The 22,618-nt window shown below is 47.3% G+C and overlaps 1 long non-coding RNA gene across 1 annotated transcript; it reads right to left on the bottom strand.

Moving 5' to 3' along the window:
* Positions 1-2,491: 2,491 nt before the first annotated feature.
* On the bottom strand, positions 2,492-21,150 carry LOC144379552 (uncharacterized). Its single transcript, XR_013442716.1, has 3 exons — positions 21,003-21,150; positions 17,466-17,585; positions 2,492-2,673 (listed from the first exon to the last, which is right to left on the bottom strand). It is a non-coding gene; the product is annotated as an uncharacterized LOC144379552 (long non-coding RNA).
* Positions 21,151-22,618: the final 1,468 nt, after the last annotated feature.

The raw sequence follows: 22,618 nt of genomic DNA, 5'->3' as shown, positions 1-22,618 counted from the left end.
GCGTGGAGAGCAACATTAGTCTGGGTGGTCAGGATGGCCTTCCGGAGGGATGATATGGGAACCAAGACCTGCAGAATAGGAAGGATGGGTTCCAGGGAAGGGAGCCATGGAGCAGGGATAAGCCTTTGGGCAGGGATACCCTTTTTGAGACCGGGAACAAAGAAGAGGCCACCGTGACTGGGGTGTGATGGGCAAGAGAGAGTGTGGTCAATAACGCCAGAGAACAGGGAGGGGTCCCAGGCTATGGAAAGGAGTTGTTTTTTTCTCCTCCTTTGTTATACCTGCAAGGACAGAGATTTTACAGCATTTCTGGGCACATGCATTCTAAATCCTCTTAGGACATTCTAATATATCGTACGATGGATGAAGCCTGCTTCTTCCTGTTCTGTCCACTTTTACTGCCACAGAAAAATCAACACAGTTTCAATCCAGTGCCTTTGCACAGACCCTAAAAATGCCAGGAGAGTAAAGTTCCCTCCAGTCCTGGGGGCGAGTGAGAGCAACATGCTCAGCCGCTGGCTCCAGTACAGAAGAGAGGGGGGTCTCAGCAGCTGCCCTGATCATGGCACTCTTCTGAAGTCTGGGGCTCTGGCTCACTCCACCAGGATTTTGATACAGGTCTTGCAGGGAGAGGACCTGGGTACTCAAAGGTTAAGAGAGGGATCTAGCATTCTCTATAAATGGAGTCTCCCTGATTTGCCTCCTGTCAGGTCAGCAGACATCACACAAGAAAATCATGGGATCCTGTCTTGTTGGCTTCAGCCAAGAGCCTTCCCCCTGGCCCCTATTCTGGCCTCGTCTGTGCTCCCTCCATCTCAATTCTCTCAGCTCCTAGATGTTTGTGATTCTGAGTCTATAACATGTTTGGATCCATCCTCCCCTTCCCATGCCAGCTATAATTCTCCAGGTTCAGGCCTTGGGTGACTCTCTCCTGAATATTTTCTGACACTTTCCATTGTTCTTCCTGCGTCCAGCTCTTACCCTTTCGTACCTGGGCTCCCTACTGCCACCTGTAATCTTTCCCAAACACAGATCTAATCGTGTTCCCCACTACTTAGGAAACCTCTGAAGGTTCCCCAACGCCCCTGTTAAAGGATAAAATTTAAATTCCTTGGCTTGGTTTTCAAACCTGGATCTCACCTCTCATTTCTAGTCTTACCTATCATGATGCACATTTGCTGAGGCATCTGACTACTCTCTATTCCCAAACCATTATTAGATTCTATGGTTCAAACTATTTCCTCTAATTAGAATGGGGTTCTTTTCTCTATCCCCATCCTTACCCCTAGCTTCCTGCTATAGCCACCTGTAAAATTCCTACTCATTCTTTAAGGTGTAGTGAGCATGGTAGGGCCTCTCCTTTTGGGGCACTCGGGGAGGAGAATTGCACTCCCTAGTGCATCTCGTGATGGTTGGAAGCCCAGCTGTGGAGTTAGAACCAGTTCACCCATGTACTTGCTCTGTGACCTTGAACAAGGAATTGAATCTTTAATGGCTCAATGTTTCTTTCTCTATAAAATGGAACCAATAATGATATTCTCCTCATAGGATTATGGCGAGGATTAAGTAAAATATGTAAAGAGTAACACCTTGCACATAATATGTGTTCAGTAAATTTGGCAGTCAACAGTATGTACCCGGTGCCTACTGTGCACCACACTCTGTCCTGGCACAGGTGTGAATACGGCAGCATCTGTCAAGGAATTTACAATAAACATGTCAATGCATCAATTAGACAATTTTAGTTACTGAGGAGAAGGGATAAAATCAGGGTATGTGGGAGATACTGACTTTAACTTGAGGGGTTTGGGAAATGCTACTTGGCAGAATAATATTTTAGTTCATTTTTATTACCTTTATCATAGTTCTTAATATAGCTTTATGTTACTCTATTTACTTGGTCAAAAATCAGCTTGCCAAAAAGCAGTGCACTGATGTAAGGCAAACTGGCTGCCTCCCCTTATGATAGAGGCTGTGGCAGAAAGTGCTAGTCATCTGCTTCATATCTGTTCTTTCTTCCCTCAACTATATTGATAAAACATGGATTTTATTTGGGGTGTCAAATGGGTACATTTCCCAGCTTCCTTGTAAATAGGTGTCTTAGTCAGCTTGGGCTGCTATAACAAAATATTACAGACTATTTATTTCCCACAGTCCTAGAGCCTGGGAAGTCCAAGATCGAGGTGCAAAAAGATGAGGTCCTGATGAGGACTGTCTTCCTAGCTTGTAGACAGTCACCTCCTCACTGTGTGCTCACATGGCCTTGCATTGGTGCGTGGGTATGGAGACAGAGAGATCTGTCTTCTTCTATAAGGGCACTAATCCCATGAGGAGGTCCCACCCCTGTGACCTAATCTAATCCTAATTACCTCCTGAAGGCCACATCTTCAAATACCATCACACTGAAGGTTAGGGCTTCAACATTGTAATTTGGGAGGAGGGATACAGATATTCAGCCTATAATAATAGAAAAGCTCATGGAACATGATTCATGCCAGTGATATGGAAGAGGAAGTTCTAGTGGAGATGTCCAGGAACACTCCCTGGAAGGGGAGCGGTTGACACAGCAGGTGCACTTTTTGCCCTTTGTCCTTTGCCTTTTTTCTCATCTCAGACACAGGTGGAAGGCTGGAGGTCTCTCAACCACTTTGTGTCCACCAGGCTTCTCCTATCCTGAATAAAAGCACAGAAAGAAAGACTCTGGGTTTTTTAAGACAACCTGGAAGCATCATACAAATCCTGTGTTCATCCCTTATTTCAGGAGAAAAACAAAACCCCTAATTTGTCACTAAACACAATTTGAATGCAAAACTATTGACACATCACGTGGATTCTCTCACCTGTAGAGCAGGTCATACCATTCCCTTCTTTTGTGATCTTCATCTTGCCTAACATGATCCTTCACCCATAGTATATGTTTAAGAAGTTCTTGTTGAATTTTAAACAACAGAGAGTTATGCTGAAGTTTTCCATAAAAATCTAAAAGTCTAGACCTTTCTATTCCAATATCTTTCACTCACAGGACTGCTGCCTGATCTCCTAATCCCTAGTCTTTAGGGGGTTACCATCTTTTTTCTGGCTGAAAACTCCAGTAACATGTAGACGCTCCTCTCTTCATGATCACCTGAACCCCAAGGTTATTGTTTGTTCCCATGTAGAATGTCCTGGCACCTCTCATCCCCAGAGCCCCCAGATGAAGCTGAGACCTGGACCAGCTTTTTTCCTCAATCTCTGGTCTTTCTACCTTCTCCATCCCTTGCCTTCCTCAGATAGAATGCACTTGGGCTCCCTAGAGACCAAAGGGGTACAGAGGGACGCCTGTCCACCTTGGCACGAGATGACCTGGATTTCATTTCTGGCTCTGCCTCTTACTTATTTTGTGACATTGAGCAAGTTTACTTTACTTCTGTCCTGAATGTTCCAGGCTCTCAGACAAAGATAGTGATTCATACCCATACCAGTTTGATGTGTAGATTGAATAAGCTTATCTCATTTTTGAAAGCCTCAGATGTATAATAAATACTCGATAGATCCTTAATATTTAATATAATTTCTATTGCCTTTAGTTCTAAAACTCAATCTTCTCTCCCCAAATTTCTCACCTTCTTTGCAGGAGCTTCCCTGCAACTGATCCTCCTTATATGGGTAAGACTGTATTTGGTTGCAAATGACAAAAACCCCAACCACTGTAGCCTTTAAAAAAAATTGATTCACCAAGTAAGAAGTCTAGAGATGCAGTCCAGGACTTATGCAGCCACTGAACAATGCCACCAGGGACCCAGGGTGTCTTAACCTTTCAGCTCTGTCACCCATAATGTGCAGAGTTTCATCCTCATGCTGGGTGACTCATGATCACAACATAGCTGTTGTACCTTTGGGCCACATGTCCTAACTACAGGCAGGTAGAAGGGGAAGATCAAGGGGGCAAAGAGTTTTCTGCTAATGAAGATCTCTCCTTTTATTCAAGAAGCAAGTCTCTTCCTAGAGGTCCCCCTACATCTCACTGATCAGAACTGTGTCCACGGCCACCGTTTGCTGCAAGAGAAGGAGGGGAAATGAGTATGTTTAGCTGGACACATTGTTCCTTGCTCAGAAAAAAAAAAAAAACTGTTTTTAAATACAAATGAAATAGGCAATTAACAGTATCTACCACAATCCTTTGCTCAAATACAGTTTTAAAATTATGAAGCAACTCCACTCAGGCTTGAGCCAGTCAAATGATTTAATTAGAGACACATGGTTTGGGCAGGGTTTGGGTTTTTTTTTTTTTAATAAATTTTATTTTTTACAATACTTTTAGATTCACAGAAAAATTGCCAGAAAAGTATAGAGAATTCCTCATATGCCTAGCACCTCATTTCCCTAATTATTAACACTTTAAATTAGTATGGTACATTTATTAAATTCAAATCAATACTGACACATTGTTTTTAACTGAAGTCCACAGTTTATTCAGGTCACCTTAGTTTTTACCTAACGTCCTTTTTCCATTCTGGGATCCCATCCAAGACACCACATTACATTTAGTCGTCAGTCTGCTTAGGCTCCTCTTGGCTCTGACAATTTCTCAGACTTTAATTGTTTTTGATGACCTTGAAGTTTTGGGGAGCATTGGTCAAGTATTTTATAGAGTAGCTCCCAACTGGGATTTGTCTGATGCTTGTTTTAATGCTTAGACTGGGATTATGAGTTCTGCAGAGGGGCAAAGCTCATGTGGTACATGTCATATGAAAAGTACATACCATCACCACGACTCATCACTGCTGCTATTGACCTGATTGCCCAGCTAAGGCAGTGCCCCACTCTCAAGTTTCCCTTCCCCCCACTTTCCATATTATATTTTTTAGAAAGAAGTCATTAAGTGCAGCCCATAGTTAAAGAGTGGAGAGTTATGCTCCACATCCTTGAAAGCAGGCGTCTACCAAATGATTTGTAATGCTTGTGCCCAAGAGATTTGTCTCTTCTCCTTATTTGTATCTTTGTTCCTTTATTCCTTTATTCATTTATTTGTATCAATATAGATTCATGAATTTTTATTTTATACCTTGCATTATGATCCAAGACTCCTTTATTTATTTTCTGGCTCAAATTCTTCCAGCTTTGGCCATTGGGAGCTCTTTTGGTTGGCTCCTGTGTCCCCCTTGACACATCCCCACCTTTGTGTGTATGTGTGTGTGTGTAGCACTTTGTTACTTTCTGGAGCTACAAGGTGCCTTAGCCTCATCTTGTACCTTTCTCTGAGGAGCCCTTGCTCCTTTTATTGGAGAATGGTATTAAAATCCAAGGTCTGGGCATTAGATGTGCTCAGTGTGGGCAATTGTCTTTAATTACAGACTTAAGACTTCCTTCCCTATCTCTCAAATGAGTAATGATTTTGCTCCTCTGCCCACCTCTAGCTTCTTTTTCACCATCTCTGCCCACGCTGAACTGAGATCAACAGGAATGCTAGGCCCTCAAAAGTTAGGCTGGAGAGAATATAAAAAATAAGAGGTGTGCCTCCATATAAAATCCAGAAACAATTCAGCTGGGAGAATGCTGAACTCACAGAACTCCTGAATGTTAGCAGTATTATATGGCACAAACTTTCATGTTTCCAAGGCCCTAAGAAGTAAGGGTCATACAGCCAGGATTAGACTCTAACACTCTGGAGTCCTCCTGTTGCCTTCCTCCCTAAAACACTATGCTGGTAAAGTCCATTGATTCTTCTACCCCTCAGATGAGTACAGGCCTGGCCACCACCCCGACGTGACTCTTATTGGGTAGAAACCCCAGTTTACTGAGGACAAAGCTGGATGCTGGCAGCCTGCAATGAGCGTTCAGGGCTGTGTGATAGGAAGGAGCGGAGATATTAGACGCCAGCTAGCTGTGTAGACATCAGCTCCAGCCTCACTGGGGCAGGGAGGTGGCCTCCATCATGCAGGTAATGAGGCGCCAACACAGGTGCTTTACCTCAGGGGTCCCCCGGGTCCCAGCTGCCTTTGCCACTCCTACTGGAGGAAGAACACCAGTTTGGGATGTGAGGCTGTTTGGATGATGTTGTTTTTCTGATGTAACCCCAGTTGGTTTCCCTACCTCCTTTTCTCCCTCCTTCCCTCCCTCTAGGGAGCAATTTGTGTGGCTCCTCTTAGCCAGGGAGTGAGTGCTAATTAGCCCTCGGATTCATACTAGTCTACCTGTCCCAGGGCTTGGCAGTAAGGCCAGACTGGGTGTGGCCCCACACTCTCCAGGGCAGGCAAGGGTCCCAGGGGCTGGGACGGTCCCCCATCTGACATCTGGCCGGGGATCATGCAGCATCATGGGTGAGAAGGAAGGAATAGTCCGCTTCAGCAAGGCCTGTCCATTCCACCCCACACAGGCAATTGGAGGGAAAGCCATTCCTACAGCTGTTGGCGGCTTTTACTTCTTTCTCCCCTCCAACTGAAATGTGCTTTCTGTGAAGAGAACATGTCAGTGATGAGTTTCCCAGAGGACGCCTCACCAGCTGATGGATCCGAGGAGTGGCTCACCCTTCATGCTTCTCACTACCATCTTGATGGGCAGAACTCATACCACTCCAGGTCCCAGGGAGAAATCTCAGCAGAACATCTCCAAAGAGTTGTCTGTGCTCATAATCATGACTTCCTCACCTCCCTCTCCCCTTAAGCCCCATATCAGGCTTCAGCCTCTCTTCCCCTGTAAAACTGTCCCTGCCAATGTCCCAGCAACCTCACGGGCCCCGTGCAGTGTCCCATCCCAGCCTCCACACCATTCAACACAGCTGGCTTCCCCCTTTTTCTCTCCTGTGGAGAGAAGGCCGGTGGGACACCTGGCTTCCTTTTTTCCTTTATATCTATTCCTTCTCGGTCTCTTTGCGAGCTCCCACTCCTTGCCGGACCCCTTCTCATCTCCATCCCACTCTCTCATGAAATGACTTATTAGCCCCATAGTTTAATACCATCTGTATGCTGAGGGCTCCTGGACCCGTCCTCTGTCCTCCAAATTCAAATGCCAACAACTTAGTATCTCTGCTTAGAGAGCAAGGCCCAGGCCCGGGGTCTCCTAATAAAATCCAGACCACTGTACTAATCATCATTAGACTGATTTAAACATTATGGACAGGCCTAAATAGCTTTCTGCTCTTTATATTGCCTTCTCAGTCTTTGCCTTTCCTGTCTGATTATATAATGATTAATGAGGATAATAAGAGCAACTAACAGTTCCTAATTTCTTACTATGTGCCAGGCACTGTGCCAACCACTTTATATGCATCACTCCATTTAACACTACAGTAAAGTGGTGAGGGAGATATTTTTATCCCTATTTTGCAGCTCAGAATGCTCAGGTTCAGGGAAATTAAAGAAACAGCAGAGTCAGAATAAAAATCCTGGTTTGCTTGACTCCAGAGCCTAAACTCTCAAACACTCTTTGCTAACTTCCTCTTCTTATTAACCCATCCCACAGCTTTGTGCCGGAACCTTCTTGTTGAGGTCATTGGTACCTCCCCTCCAGGCCTGCCATGTCCTTTCACCCCTGAGTCCTGGTGTGAGAGTTCCTGTCCATATCTTATGCAGCAGTGAATAGTTCAAGGACAGTCTGTCCAGCTCGGCAGCATCAGCACCACCAAATGTAATCAGATGTCGTATCTTTCTTCCGAGTGCTTACAAACCCAGCGAGCAGGGCAGAGAACTCTGACAGAGGTGGTGTATCATTTACAGATCCCTTGAAAGAAGTCTGTCTATCCCTCCCCTTTCTTGGGCATAATTAGAGAAAATGTTATTTAGGCCCCATTTGAGAACTCCCAATCCATAAGCAATTATTGTCACACATCTCTGGGCCCGGCTGTCATGGCCTCCGATCTGCATTCTGTGGGGCCCTGGGGTTCCGATAGAGTCTTGGGGTCTGGAAAAGCATCCAGTTATGTCTTATATTGGGGTTTATGGAAGATTTCATTCATTAAAAATGCAAAATTAAGAAGATTAAAGAGATGAAAAAGAATTGAATTAAAAAGAATTCTGTGGGTTTTTTAAAAGATAAAAAGTTTTAGACAACAGGTTTTAAAGTGTAACAGGGCTGAGTTGGCATCTTGATTCTGTAACTTACTAATTAACATCATTAAGCCTTCATTTTCTCTTTAGTAAAATAGGGACGATAGTGTCTACATCTCTAGGCTGTAGGGAGAAGTGAGTGAAATAGTGGGTATTCCTAGCAGAGCTCTTCTCACCAAATGTTCAAGAAATGTTCAGTAAACTCCCACTTTTCTTCCTTGTCTTCTCCTCCTTGACATCCTGTCATCTCAACACAGCAAAAATGACTGAGGGTTTCAGTGTGTGGAGCCTGCCCCTAAAGAGACAATGTTTCCATGGCATCTCTAACTACCAGCTCTCTGAGGTCGAAAATCCAGTTCAAAAGCCGACAAGTCCTTGACCACCCAAAACAGCCATCACAGAGCTCCGCCTCTGCTCAGCCCAGCACCTGCCTCCTCGGGGTGTAGTTGAGGGCCTCCCGCACTGTTCTCAAAGACGTAGCCAGCTGAGGAAGTGGGTCTGAAGGCTCCCCAAAGCTGGCGGCCGCGCACAGATAGGAAGACAGGCGGCAGGGCCGCTAGCCACAGAGCCCCTGGCAGCGAGGGGACTGAAAGCTCATCTTCTGACATTGAAAAAGGAGCCAGAGCAGCTAGCAGGCAGATGCAGACATAGATTACAGCTCCATGAAATTATGATCTGTAGCCTCTGTTTAAGGAGGAAAGAAAGTGTGTAATGCGTTTTTGAAAAATGTCTGCTAAAAATGATTAATTTTTTTAAGAAATGCTTTTGGCTCTTGATAGGATAGGTTTCAGTTATCTGGCTAGTTTGTGTAAGTTCTAACAATGCCCAGATAAATGAGGCGTTACAGTACTGAAACCCAATCCCTGGACTTGTGGGTCTGTTTTAAGCAATGGGATGAATGGGAACATGACTGTTGATGGATCTCAATCCGAGGGGAAGATGCCAGGCTTCTTGGGGGAGCCCGCCTCTCCCAGCAAGGCCCAGGGATTGGGACCACCCTCTGGAGCCAAGCGAGGGGGAAGGAGGGGAGGGAAGACACCCAAGCTTGAAATGGCAGATGGTTAGGTCCAGAGCAAAGTACGATTCATTAGGTTTTATATATCTTCAGTGAACAGAGATGGAAGAAAGGGGCAAGTGTCAAATTACCCATTTAATTATTTTTTAAAATTCCCTCTGCATAGGTCTTGCATGGTTGCAACATAGCCTATCATTTGTCCACAGGTGTGAAATCCCCACCAAGCAAGAGCTTCAGGACAATAGTCAAGCCAGGAGAAATGCTGGGGGGATTCAAGTCCAAATGTGTTCCCAGACTTCTCTGGGGAGCTGAGGGGACAGGAGCTGACATCCCTGAACACAGCACTACAAGGGAGCCTCGCAGCTTATGCTGGAGAAACCCACCAGCTTTCTCCTAGGCTCGGTGGGGCCGAAGGGGAGTAGTTCTAGCTTCCAGAGGCTCCAGGAATATGCCGTACCACATCAGACAAACGTTTGTCCTTTGCTGGGGACAGCTTGTGACACTGGTTCTTTCGCCTTTCCAGCCCCACTCAGTGGGAATCTAATCAGGACTACTGAGATGGGGGACCTGAATGTGGGAAATGAAAAATTTGCATTCAGTTTCAGAGGAGGCCCACTCTTCTTTGAAGCTCAAAGAACCAGCATCAGAGCCTCTCTAAGTCTTCTGGGCTCCCACTCTTACCTGCTTTCTTATTCCCTGCCTGCCTGGGCTGACATCCCTCCAGCTCCAGTCTCTTGCCTGGGGGCACTGGTTGCCATCCCTTGTTCCTGGGCTCTGAACTGCTCATTAGGGATCTTGCACAGTGACGTCCTGAGGGACCACCATCCTCCCTCCCCCTCCTTGACTGGGCTTCTGCAGATACTTGATTCCCTTCTGACCAGGGATGAGTCATCCTGAGGCACCAGCCTAAGCCCCACATACCGGCAGGTCCCCAGACTCCCTGGTGGCCCCTTAACTCATAAGGCAGCTCTCATATTTCCTCCTGCAGACCAGGCGCTCCTCTCTCAGGCCCCAGCTCTTCATGTCACTCTCAAATAAGGCCAGGTGCATGGACCCACGCTGAGCACCACAGGCTGGGGCGGGGCGCTGGAGGGTCACCTGTGTAGGTCAGAGAGTGACAAGGCTGGAGGGAGGGAGACTAGAACTCGGGCCTCTGGCATTGAGCCCATTCCCCTTCCCCCACACCAGCAGGCCTCAGCCTCTTTTGTGAGGGGTGTCACCAGTCATCTGTTACAGAAAGCACCAGCATTTACAAATTGCTTCCTTTATCATACCTTTAGTTTGGGAAGCAGAATAGCAACGTTATTTCAAGCAAGCACTTTGGAGTCCAACAGAGGCTGAATTCTGGCTCTGCCGCTGATTATTTTTGTGACCTTGGACAATCCCCTTTCCCTCTTTAGCACTCAATCTACCTGTCTGTAGAATGGGTTGGTAATAATATCTACTTCCAAAACATCGTCATAAGGATTGAGTGACACAAGATGTGCCAAGTGCTTAGCACAATGTCTAGCATAGAAGAAGTTCACAATAAATGTTGGCTACAATTACTGTTCGTGTTCATTTGTGTATTTATACAAAGAAATACATTCTTCCTCCCTTTTATTCTGACAGGCTTTCCTGCAGCGGGGAGAGAATCGGGGCATTGGAGGCTAAACAGAAGGAATTACATGTAATAGCAGCTTATCTTATTTTTTTGTCACATCTACAAGTGAGTTATCATCACTGATGTGCTGATAATATTTGTGGTGGTTACACGGTATTATAATGCCTTGTTTCCCCACAAAATAAATATAAGCCTGTGTGTGTTTTGTGTCTTTCCACCTCCTTTTGGCTGCCTGGAGAGTATGTCTCAGGCAGGAGCCTCATCTGTCAAGGACCTCGGGGCCGACAGAAGCTGAGAGAGAACAGTAGCACTGATGTGACCCCGGGGACCCCTGCATATAACCTGAGCCATCAGGTCCTAAAGGCACAGGGCAGGAGACTCTGCCCAGCGGGCCCGCCTTCGGGCCCTGCTCTCCCGCGGCAGGTGCAGGGATCCCTCCTGTTGTCTTCTTCCCTGATGAATATGGAGGAGCCTTCACTCAGTGCTGATTGCTGTGGGGCTTTGTTTCTCTCCACCACTCCCCTGCTCTCTGATCGGATGTCACTCTTTTTATTATTATTATTCCCTCTGTGTTGACAAGTGATTTAAACACTTCACAGGAGAAAAGAAAAAAGAGGGTGGGGGTTGGTGGGGAATCTTTTCTTTGAATCCAGGGTGTTCATTTTTCAGATTAGCAAATAAATGACTATGAGTGTGTAATTAATACTAATAGGTTAATTAGAGAACATTTAGATCTTTCCAGAAAAAAAAAATAACCAAAGCCAACGACTGTCTCCTTCTGACGCAGACCGAGAGTATGTATATAGTAAATAACCCTGTGTAGAAGAGCAGCATGCTTACACTTTCTCTGTCCCGTCCTTCAGGGCTCCAAGATTTCTATGAGGAGCTGGGAAACAGGGACCAGACATTTCCCTGCAGACCAGAGGAGGACTCTGGGAAACAGAGCCAGGGCTCCCTCCAGGGAGGCAGAACAGCTGCTGTGGGTATCAGGGGAGTCAGGGGCATCCCCCAGCCCATCTCTCTGAACTTGGGCTCTCACTCTGCTCTTTCTGTTGGTCTCTCTCTCTCTCTGTGCCCTTTTCTGCTCAGCTGTGACTGTCACTCAGCCTGAGTCAACCTCTCCACCTCCAGACAATGGGATTTCAGAAAGCGTCTCTGCCTTGACAACCTTCACTGGCAGCAGAGGGGGGCAGGTGCAGGAGGTGGGGAGCAGCAGGACGAGGGACAGGCTAGCAGACCAGTCGGGTCCACACCCACAGGCTGGCTCTCGCAGGCAGGAAGTGCTCTGGCCGGCCTACAGGAGTGGCCCGCGTTAGACCTTTCAGCTGAGCCCTGGATTCTGCCCTCTGAGCCAAGGATGTGTGGGATGCAGTGGCAGGGGGATATGCGTTTAATCAGCCCTGGCAGGGCAGGGCCCAAAGCTAGGTAAGGCGGAGGGGACCCGGCCACCAGACTCAGTGCCTGTTCTTTCTGGAGCAGCATTTCTGGAAGTGAAGGTGGAGTCTGCCCCAGAGCCCTGCTGCCTTCGAGGCCTGTTGAGATGGACAGTAGAAAAGCCCTGATATGGTTTCAGTTTGTCTCCCAGAACGATATGTTCAAGTCCTAACCTCCAGTACCTTGGAATGTGACCTTGTTTGGAAATAAAGTCATTGCAGATGTAATTGGTTAAGATGAGGTCACACTGGAGTAGAGTGGGTCCTTAATCCAATATGACTGGTGTCCTTAGAAAAAGAGGAGACAGACACAAAGAAGATGGCCCTATGACAGTGGAGGGGAAGACTGGTGTGATGCCTGCCCCAGGAATGCCTGGGGCTAGGAGAAGCTGCAGGAAGCAAGAAAGGAGATTCCCCTAGACTTCTGAGGGAGAATGCTCTTTCCAACACCTTAAGTTTGGACTTCTAGCCTCAGAACTGTGGGAGTATACATTTCTTTTGTTTTAAGCTACCTAGTTTACAGTGCTTGGTTACAGTAGCCCTAGGACACTAATGTATGGCTCTGAGCAGCGGCCCAGACTCAGTGACTAGTAATATCTCAGATTCCGTCTGGGAATGAAATCTCAAATCAAATACCTGGAAGAAAATAAGCAGGTCTCAGAGTGATCACGCAAGCTATTGTAGCATGGAAGGTTCAAGAACCAGACCCCTGCCCTGCCCCAACTCCTGAGATGTCTCACTGTCTACTTGGACAGTCAGTAGAGAGAGTCCTTATGTCCTGAGAAGGACCACGTGAACCCCAAACAAGACAGAGACTACCTCAGGAGTTTGGAGATAAAGAAACAAATGTTTTCTTTCATTGTCTCATTGTTATTGTTAATAATAATAGTAATCCTGGCCATTTATTGAGCACTTGCCATGTACCAGATATTGTGCCACAAAGTGTAAGGATGGTCTCATGCCTGGCTGCTCTGAAGTAAGCCCTGTGGCCCCTGAGGGCTCACGAAAGAACATGTCTTTCTTTTGCACCAACCCAGCATGTCAAAATTGAGGGAAATGAGTGAGGGCTGGCTACTTTTCCAAGTTTTGCACAGTGCCCTGGAATTAAAACTTATGCCACCACTATTCCCTTATATATCCACCGACTCACCCTAGCTCCCGTTTTCTACAAAGTAGTTATTCAGTTTTTGGGTTTTTTTTTAAGTTGGTGCTACTTTCATAAGCTTAAAACAAGCAGAAGGTCCGGAAAGACCTAGAGAAGTCTCTGGGACCTGAGGCACAGTTGCACCAGCTCAGCTGTTATATCCCATTAAAAACAAATGATCTGAGAACTCTCCTCCAGGGACCCCTACTCAAATGGAGGGGGAGGGAGCAGGTCGCACAGGCGATCCTTGTGAATGAATGGCAAACCCATGTCCCCGCCTTTCTCTGCTTCTACAAGAGCACTGAGCAGAAGAGACTGGAGGAGGTGGGGGGTGGGAGAAGAAAGGGAAACACTTGCTGGTCATTGCCCACACCTACCACATACTAAGGTTGTCAACCCGCCAAGGCCTGATCAGTGTAGGGACCACTCAGGGAGCAGAGACAAACCCACTGTTGTCTGGGGGGTGAACAGAGCTAACATTTCTCAGAAGTGGGCCAGCAAAGGGGATGGGTATTGATTTTCCAGTTCACAGAATTAAACCTTGCAAAATGGCCTCATCCTCTCTCAAAATCACCCCCCTTCCACAGTGGTGACACGTCTTCCCTTAATGGGTCTGCTGGGTCCCAGCTCCCGGTTAGACCAAGTCAGTGCACTTCCAGCCAACGTTTGCCTTATCCTCAAAATGTAAACTGTGGAGCAAAAACTGGAAATTGCACCCGGAGTTTGAGGACAAATATAATAATGCCTATTCATTTATGATCAAAGCTGTATAAGGAATTATTATAATGTATAAACCGCTAGCAGCCATATGTAAACAACAGTAATGGTTATTATCACTGTAGACTTTCAGATATTACTCGGGTTGCTGGAACAGTAAGGAACATTTCTGTTTCTAGGCTGTGAAGGATGGGAGAGCAAGCCACTCATTCTAACTGCCAGTCCTTCCCTATTTGACAGCCCAGCCATAACCTACATTTTCAACTTGCAGAAAAAGGAAAATACAGGTCGAACCCCAGGAGGGAAACCAAAGGAAAAGAGGAGCGAGGGAAGTGGCTAGAATCCAATCGCAGGGAAGTGATTTGATTTTCTACGTTGAGTTAAAGGTGTCAAGTCCAGAGAGCAGGTATATCAATAGTTGTTTTGTTTGCCCAACAGAAAGAGATTGTGTTGGACCCCTGCTGACCCGCAGCTAATCCCTCCCGGCAGGCCTAGGAGAACGCTGTTTGCTGGGGCTGCGAGCACTTCTGCACCTTCAGGCTGCAGGAGACAGGGACTAAAGCGGAGCCCGCACAGAGCCAGCCCGCCCCCTCCCGCAGCCAGAAAGCTCGCGGGAGACGCCTAACCGGAAGGGGGGATTTGTTAGCCACTTACTGCTCGCCGAGCCAATCACAGGAGCCCATTCAGACGGAGAGCCAATCCCCTCGCTGGACAGGACAGGGACCAATCATCTCGCTTCCCCCATCGAGGCCATTTCACTCCGAACCTCCCGCTGCTGGGAGCTCGTTCAGCAGAGCTGCCGGGGCGCAGAGGCGATGGAGGGGAGGAGGAGCTGAGCACCCCCGAGCCAGGCCAACCTAAGCAGCAGTCTCTGGCAGAAGGGGTGCGCACAGGTACAGGTGGTAAACTCCCAATTCGTCAATTCCGCCAATGTTTACCTGCTGGGCACTACCTCTGTGCCAGGCACTGGGAATAAGAGGGACACAAGGTTACCCTGGAAGAGCTGAGTCTAGTCGGGGAGACACAGAAGTAAACAAATACAGCCCGCGCGTGAGAGTGCGATGAAGGCCAAGCCAGGGCGCAAGATGCCCTGAGAGCAGACAACCTCATGGGAGTAGGGCAGCCAGAAACCTTGGAAGAGGCGGATAGTGGCACCCAGGAGCATACCAAAAGGACCTGTGCTGTGGCCTGAGACCCTCACCACACCATGCCCATCTGAGTTGGTTTGCTAGGGCTGCCAACAAAGTCCCACAGCCTGGGGGGCTTATACAACAGAAATGTATTTTCTCACACTTCTGGAGGCTGGAAGTCTGAGCTCAGGGTGTGAACAGGGTTGATTTCTTCTGAGTCCTCTCTCTTTAGTTTTTGGGTGGCTGTCTTTTTCCTGTGTCTTTACGTGGTCTTCCCTCTATACATATCTTTATCCAAATTTCCTCTTCTTACAAGTGCACCAATCATACTGATTAGGGCTCACCCTAATGGTCTCGTGTGACCTCTTTAAAGACGTTTATCTCCAAACACAGTTGCTTTCTGAAGTACTGGGGATTAGGACTCCCACATATGAATTTTGGGAGAGCACTTCAGCTTACTACACCATCATATTAAAAAAAAAAAAAAAGATTTTATTTATTTATTTAAGCAAAAGAGAGAGTGGGTGGGAGGGAGAGAGAATCTGAAGCCGACTCCGGGCTGAGCACAGAGCCTGACGTGGGGCTTGATCTCATGACCCTGAGATCATGACCTGAGCTGAAACCAAGAGTCAGATGCTGAACCCACTGAGCCACTAAGGCACCACACCATCATTTTTTACAACTATTGTGAAGCTGCTATTTAGCCACTTTTCCTCCAAAGCACACAGTGACCGTGGGCTTTTTGTCCTCTAAATCTTCTGTATTAGGTGCCAGGCTCACTCAAACTTGGACCTGCTCCTGTCTTATGAGAGGGATGGAAGAGCCCTACATCTAATTCTTGAAGTAAATGCCCTCATCATTCATCTTTTCCTCAAAGAGTTGCACGTCAGTTAGAGTCTTGGAACAATCGCTCTCCACTGCTCATCAGCCCTGCACACTGGCCTCTTGCCCAAGGTAGTTGATAAGTCACTTTATCTGCAATAAGGGCTGGTGTTTCCTTTGGAGCTGGCGGGGAGAGAGCCAGTGAAGTGGCCATCCATCAAACAAGGCCCACACAGGCCAGCCTGAACTCCTGTGGATGGTGCCGGATGTCCTGATCTATTACCATGGGACACAAGGGGACATTCTGTGATCGTTGAGATCCTAAGGCAACACACCAGGACTCTGCACAGCCTGCGTGAAGGTAGGGGAGGCATCTGGTCTTCATTCCACAGCTCAGTGTGATGAAGATTTATTGGACTCTACTAAGAGCTAGGAAATGAAATGAATGGGCCACTGGCTGGATCCTCGAGGAGCTTACAGCCTCCTGGGGAAGACCGTACACCTAATCCTGCATACAGTTCTGCTGAGTTGCTCGCGGGGGTTCAGAGAGGCTTCCAGCAGGTGATGATGCCTGACCAGAATTTGGAGGATCAGTGGTGCTAGGCAGCTCTGTTAATGGGGCCAGAGAGGAGAGCAGGGTGGTCCAGGCAGCGAGGTCCAATGGGTGAGGGGGCGGAGGGGTTAGACATCAGATGTGTGGGAAGAACCGCGTGCAGGCCGGTGTTACTGGAGCCTAAAATGTGAGGGAGAACGTGGCAGAAGTGGGATCTGAGAGGTTGCCAGGGGCCAGATTGTAGAGGGACATGTAAACCATGCTGAGTGGCTTGGATGTTCCCCATGAGCTTTCAAACTGTGTTTGTTGGGGGCACTGGGGCTCTTTTGTGGTGCCTTGGGATAAGGAACAAGACTGAGCAAGTGAGACACTCATCAGCATCTTGGCTCTTTCCTCTTTTATTTATTGGGGTCACATTTAAAAAAGAAATTTTCTAAAGCTTAAAAAATCAGCAACTACTATTGCTTTAGCTGTTGAAGAGCACTTCTCAGCATGGGATGGTATGGTGATGGTGTGGGGTCTGAAACTGGGGGGCAAAGGCCTAGAGGCAGGGGCACCAGTTAGGAGACTAATGCGATAGTCCAAGAAACCAAAAGGAGTTGAGAGATTGGAGAAGGTGTTAGGAGGTGAAGCTGATGACACTTTCTGATTTATTTAACATGGAGAGTGCAGGACAGGGAAAGGTCTTCTGTGGGTACTGAGTTTATTGCTCAGATGAGTGGGTGCATGCTGGTGCCTTTAACTGGGCAAAGGAATAGAGGGGAGGGAGCTCATTTGGGCAGACAGATGAGGAGTCATGTGCGGGCCATGTGGACCGCAGCGCGCCATTGGAACACCCGGGTGGAGCTGTCCATGCGGCCATTTTCATTGAGTCATACTCAAGTCTCGATACATCCCAGCCTGAATAGAGTGCATTGCCCATTGCAGACAGGCGCCAGTAAATGCATTTTTCTAATTTTAAACTTTATGCATGAAGTCTTCAAGGTTCTTTACAAGCTTTTCTAGAGCTACTTTTCAGTCTTACCTCCTTGTACTTTCCAAAGGTATATAAAATTAGAATAGGCCTGTGTTCCCTGTCCACAGAGGCTCTGCTCAGCCAGATCAGCATTTTAATTGTTTCCAAACAGACATCCCTCTGAAGCCTCTGGAACAGATAGAGAGATAATGGAGAGAGAGAGTGGATATCTCCCACATGTGGTTCATAGAAAATATAATGGAAGGTATGATATGTGACACACTGTGCCTCCATTTCTGCAAATGCCCTTCTCCCACTCCTTCTCTCTATGTGGTATGACTCCCTCCACCAAACCCAGCTCCAGTTCCACTTTCTCCACAGATCCTCTGACTCTATTCCCATAAGGAGGGCAAATCCCAGGTTAGTCTGCAGAAAGTGTCTGTGAGTTCTGTAGGGGAAAATTCATTCTTAGGGGCACCCCCTTCAGTTTCCGTTTGCCTGGAGACTCACCATCCAGACATCCCAGTCCCGCAGCACTGGGCCCCGTTGCCCTTGTCTCTAGTGACAGGGAGCCCCTCATCATGTCGATAAGTGTTCTCAGGGAGCCAGGACACCTTGTTCTTGGTCAAAGACATCTAGCTACCTGAAGGTTCTGGACCCAGTCAGCTTGTCTGCCGTGTCAGGGTCTGTTTATAACCTATCTGGTATTCCTTTGCCACATCTCAGTACTGCTGGATTTCCATGGCACACATGTGCTGAGCTTGCCTTCCCTCTGCCTTACTCTTAGTCTGCCCCTGCTCCCAGATGGATTCTAGCTCCCCAGCCCCGGGCAAATGCTTAGCAACAAAACCCAGGAGACCAGGCCTCTTTCCAACACTCCAGGAGGTACCTCCTTCTACAGAGTCCTACCTCTTCTGGGAGTAGTAATGTGCTTTGCTTTATTCATTGAGAAACAGCACAAAAGGTTACTCACTTCTACAACCCTGGCCAGTGGCTTTTCCCCACTAGTACTCTCCCTTGTTAGTTACTCTACTTCTCAGGGTGCCCAGGGAACCCCAAGGTGACTCCGCACGGATAGCTGCCTCTTCAGGGGCAGTCAAGGTGTTCAGCTCATTGTTTCCATGCACTGTCTCACATCAGATCAATAGGGATTCTTTCTACCCCTCCCAAGTATAGAAAGATTTATATGGCCCACATGGTATACTTGTAAAATACACATGAGGACTGATAAATTATACACTATTTATTATGCTACAAAAATGATACCCTTTCCTTAATTAAAGTAGCCATATGCTGCAGTGCAAATCATTCTCGTTCATTAAGATCCCAAAATATGTTTTAAAAAAAAAACAGCCAGCAGCAGTTAGGAAGAATACAACCAGATTACACGGTTTTGAGGACATAACTGCATTAAAAATAGTCTCACTCTTCAGGGTGATGCTTTACCAAACATGGCCGTCCCTCCATCCATTCATTTATTTAACAAATAGGTGCTGAGCACCTGTGCTGCCAGACAGCTTCCCGGCGCCTGAGACAGAACCTAGTCTCTGTTGTCAAGGGGCGCACGCACCGGTCTGGGAGACAGAGTGGTAACCAAGCAGGGAGTGCAATGCCGTGGCCGTGCTGAGCTACGTCAGAGACTCATCTAACCGAGCCTTGCTGGACCACGAAGGTTTCCCAGAGGAGGTGCTATCTGGGTTACATCCTAAAGGATAATTAGGTCTGGAAAGTGTTCCAAGCGATTCCCTTTTCCATTACCTCATTTATTTTCTTCTCAGTGATTAACCAGATCACAAATCTGGGCTTATCTTTTTCATTTGTCGACATGAATACTTTCTGTCCCTCCCCCTTCCCCTGCCACTTGAAGGTAAGTTCCAAGAGGGTACACAACTTGCCTGTCTTGTCCAGTGTTCTTCCCTAGCACCTTTACCATATAAGAGGGGCTCAAAAATATTTACAGAATGAATGAATGAACACTGTCTAAGGAATAGCATGTGCAAAGGCCCAGAGCTGAGGGAGCATAGAATATGCTCTGAGAACGTTAGAAGCCATCATACCACGTCGCCCAGCGCCTCACACTAGGCCTTAACCCCTCTCCCCACTCCCCCTACGCACTCCTCCACATGCTTGCCCCTTTCCCACAGGAACTGGCATTTTCCCACTGGCTAGAGTAAATAAGCACATTTGCATCCTGGAACAACAGCAGCTATGTTTCTCCATGACCTTGGGGTTAATGGCCATTGGCTCCCGGGTACCATCTGCAGTGAACTGCGGAAAGAACAAACCCAGCCATGACCACCTGACAGCTTCCCTGGCCCCAGAGCTACCCTGGAGGCCCCGCACATGCCCTCACTGTTGGGACGCTGTGTCCAAGGTGCGAACCATACTGAGGCCAGAGTCAGAAAAATCTGGGTTCAAATCCGACCTATCTCATCTTGGGCAATGTGCATAATCTCCCTGAGCACTTTCTCGATCTTTAAAATGGACATAAAAATACCCACTTCATGAAATGTTTAGGGATTAAATGTGGAAAATTAGGGGGAAATCCCTCAATTCTCTAATTCTCTAAGGCTCAGTGCCTCCTCAGTTAAATGCAGATAATGGTAAGAGTATCCGTCTCACAGGGTGGTCGTGAGGCTTACGTGAAATGCTGAAGATAAACCCGTTCATGCTCAGATGTTTGTGGCAAGGGGAGAGAGACTGTGAGGCCCAGAAGCGTCCTCCGTATTATCGAATAATAGCAATGGCACTTACTGAGTGTTTACTGTATGCCTGGCACTTCAAATTTAATCCCTAAAGTTTCTGTTGGGCTGGATTATTCCCAGTTTCCTGTCATGGTGGAGGGGAGGAAAAAGAGAATTTTTTGCCTGTTTATCTTAAACCTAATATATATATATATCTTGAAACATATATGAAATCCATGAAATGGATTGTGGCAGATTGTATTTCCCAAAATAGCCATGACAATATTATCCATCCTGCTGGTCCTCCTAGAACCTTGCCCCACATTTTCCCCATCAGGAAGTGGAGTCTCCCTACTCCCCTTGAACTTGCACAGGCCATTGGTTTCAAAAGGTTGGATAGTTCCAGAGCCCATGAATTTTGTGGGACCCCTATATGTGGGACTCTTTGTAAGCCTTTGTGACAAAGCAGAGGGCCTCTATTGAGAAGGAGTTAAAAATAAAGCTGGAATGGCAGGTTGGAGCCAGATTAGGAGGCAGATTAGGAGGGCCTTGAATGCCATCCTTTGGTCTGGTCATTTACTTATCACTTAGTGACACACACATCCATGTACCACCTGGACTACTAGTTACATAGTGATTTTCCTTAAATCAAATTTAAACTTTTCATTTTAAAAAAACCTTAGCCTTGTTCTAGGAAGTAATAATATAATAATCACAGTTTTAGGTCTTATTCATATTTATCTAACATACATAAAATAAGCATATAACTACTTTAAAAAATTTTTGTTCATGAACCCATAATAGATGCCTTGTACCACCTGGGTAGCTGTACCCCATTTCAGAATCCGAGTAATTGGCAACGAAGAGCCACCATACATTCTGCACAAAGTGAAGATCAAAGGGGCCTTTTAGGAAAACTGACCTGTTCTTGGTACATACTGGCAAACACATTCCAAAGACTTGTCAATGACAGGTTTTCTGGGAGGCGCAGGTAGATCAGCGCGGTCTGCGTCCCTGGGGTCTCCGTGGTCTGGGAGCACGGGGTCGTGCGCTGCTGTGAGAGGCACAGGAAGAATGCGGAGCACCTTCCTGGAGGCACGCACAAGAAAACAGCAAATGCGCATGCACTAGTAAGTGCATACGTATAAGCAACATATGAGCCAGGCCTTATTTGTTAAGCAAATTCACTATAATGCCTCTGTAGGAAAAAGCCAGAGAATGAGAACTGGTAGACTTATTTGATTTAGGCTTATATAAGGTTAGGTCAATTTCTGACAAGCTAAGCTTACTAAATTTGGGCCTCAAATTTGATTCATTCATAATCAAGAAGTCACAGAGAGAGGAAATATATGAATTCATAGAGTCACCTAGAGTCACACTTGCAGACACACACACTCCCAGTCCCAGACACACTAGTCAGGTTAGGCTGAACAATCCTCGGACTCAGACACCTCAGCCCTGCCTGAGGGATCTGTGAGGCTTTTGTTCCTCCTAACTCTGGTCCCACTTCCCCAGAGCCTGAAGGCCAGGGCCCCTCTGACTTCCAGCTGGGAGCAGGCCCTCTGTCCTAGATCGGAGGGGCACTTGGCAAGGAACAAAAAGAAATTGCAGCCCAGCTCCAGGGCAGTACTTTCCTAGCTTCACAGCCCGTTCTTCTTGCTCCCTGGGTCCCCAAACAAGAGGCCACTCAGAAATCAGAGCTCCAGAACAAGGCAGCATTGTCCCCTGGGCCTGGGCTTCCCTGGGGCTCGGGTGAGAGAAAGAGATGGGCAGACTCCGTGGCCACAGGGTCTGGAGAGAAGCTGGCACCTGAGGAAGAACCATTTCCCAAGCAGCTGGCCAAGCTGGAGTCTTCCAGCTGATGTGGAGACGTGCCCTGCCGCCCTCCGTCCCCTGAGAATGCTCTCTGGAGCCCTCACTTCACAGAACCCTCTCTCCGTGCGGCACTGACCCTCACCTACATTTCACTGCACAGCACCTCTAGCAAGTCGGTTGCTAATCCTGGAGAAGCACCGAAGGGCCACCGGGTAGGAGCCAGGCCCCCTGCCTGAGGTGTCAGCTCCACCTCCCCAGAGCTCACCATCCAGAAGGGAAGATCCCAATCTGCCCCCGCCCCCCCCCCCCCCGGACCAACAGTTGGCATGAAATGCAGCCAAGTACTCCTCACCCTCGGACCCAGCTCCGGGAAATGGTAGCCATGCAGAGTGAGGAATCTTCATGAGGTTCAGTAATTATGAGGAGGCCTCACCCTGCTCCCCCACCTGCATTTCCACTGAACATCAGTGAAGATCCAGGGTTCTTCCCTTAACCTTGAGCCTGGTCACAAACATCCTCTGTGCAACATGCTCAGCATCCTCATTTTAGTGGACCTTTTTTTGGTTGCTTAGCATCTCTTGTTTTTTCTGGAACCAATCCCCACCTACTACATTACCAGTTAGGGTGCTTCGGGCTGCAAGTTGCAAAACAAACAGAAACAGAAACCCAATATGAACTGGTCCAAAGACCAATGACAGCTGTTGGCCCGAAGACCCGAGGAAG

The sequence above is a fragment of the Halichoerus grypus genome, chromosome 11 (genome assembly GCF_964656455.1).
Source record: "Halichoerus grypus chromosome 11, mHalGry1.hap1.1, whole genome shotgun sequence".
Taxonomy (NCBI): Eukaryota; Metazoa; Chordata; class Mammalia; order Carnivora; family Phocidae; genus Halichoerus; species Halichoerus grypus.
Note: the sequence above shows the minus strand (reverse complement) of the source record. Positions and strands in the feature narration are given on the sequence as shown.